The sequence below is a fragment of the Apium graveolens genome, chromosome 5 (genome assembly GCF_009905375.1).
Source record: "Apium graveolens cultivar Ventura chromosome 5, ASM990537v1, whole genome shotgun sequence".
Lineage (NCBI taxonomy): Eukaryota > Viridiplantae > Streptophyta > Magnoliopsida > Apiales > Apiaceae > Apium > Apium graveolens.
In genome coordinates, this window is record NC_133651.1 from 55,280,770 (window position 1) to 55,281,890 (window position 1,121).

Below are 1,121 nucleotides of genomic sequence, written 5' to 3' on the forward strand. Positions count from 1 at the left end.
CAGACCAGCCATCTCGGACAACACTTTTTGTGATCAAGTTGAGCACGATTCAGATGATACAGAACTCAGTTCAGTTTGGGGGTTCTCTTAGAGAAGACCCCAACATGCACATAAGGGATTTCATCGAGATCTGTGACACTTTCAAGTTCAATGGGGTGACTGAAGATAATATTAAGCTGCGACTCTTCCCATTCTCTCTGAGGGATAATGCAAAGTGCTAGTTACATTCTCTACCACCAGGGTCTATCACCAAATGGGAGGATCTTGCTCAAAAGTTTCTCACTAAATTCTTTCCTATGGAGAAGACTGCTACAATCAGGAATGCTCTTACTCAGTTTGAACAGCAAACTGGAGAATCTCTGTGTGAGGCTTGGGATCGATACAAGGAGATGCTTAGGAAGTGCCCACACCATGGCATGCCTGATTGGATGATTATAAACTATTTCTACAATGGTTTAGGCGCACAATCTAGACCTATGCTCGATGCAGAGTCGGGTGGAGCCTTATGGGACAAAAGCTATAATGAAGCTTATAAGTTGATTGAGCTAATGGCAGCTAATAAATACCAGAATCCTGCGCAAAGAATGTTGCAAGGCAAGGTCTTAGGAATTCTGGAAGTGGATACAGCTACTGCTATAGCTGCTCAACTTCAAGCTTTGACGATGGAAGCGGACTCTTTGGCTAATTATGGAGTTAATCAAATCACTAGTGTTTGTGAACTTTGTGTGGGGGCACATGAAACTGAGCAGTGTGCTATTTCTAGCGAATAAGCTCAATTTTTGAGTAACTTTTAGAGATCACAACAACAAGCACCAGCCACTTATCATCCAAATAACCGCAATCATCCTAACTTCAGCTGGAGTAATAATCAGAATGCGGTGCAACAATCTTATCAGCCATACACAGTAAAATAGTATAACCCTCCTGGTTTTCAACAACCGTAATATGTACTTAGACAACAACTTCAACTTCAGCAGTTATCGCAAGCTAATGAAAAATCTGAATTGGAGGAGTTGAGGCTCATGTGTAAGAGCCAAGCTATTTCTATAAAGACCTTGGAGAATCATATTGGGCAGATTGCTAATGCATTACTGAATCGTCAACCTGGTACACTTCCAAGC

At 41.7% G+C, this 1,121-nt stretch overlaps 1 non-coding gene across 1 annotated transcript; it reads right to left on the reverse strand.

Moving 5' to 3' along the window:
* Nucleotides 1-311: 311 nt before the first annotated feature.
* Nucleotides 312-418, reverse strand: LOC141663213 (small nucleolar RNA R71). The gene has a single exon (XR_012551293.1). It is a non-coding gene; the product is annotated as a small nucleolar RNA R71 (small nucleolar RNA).
* Nucleotides 419-1,121: the final 703 nt, after the last annotated feature.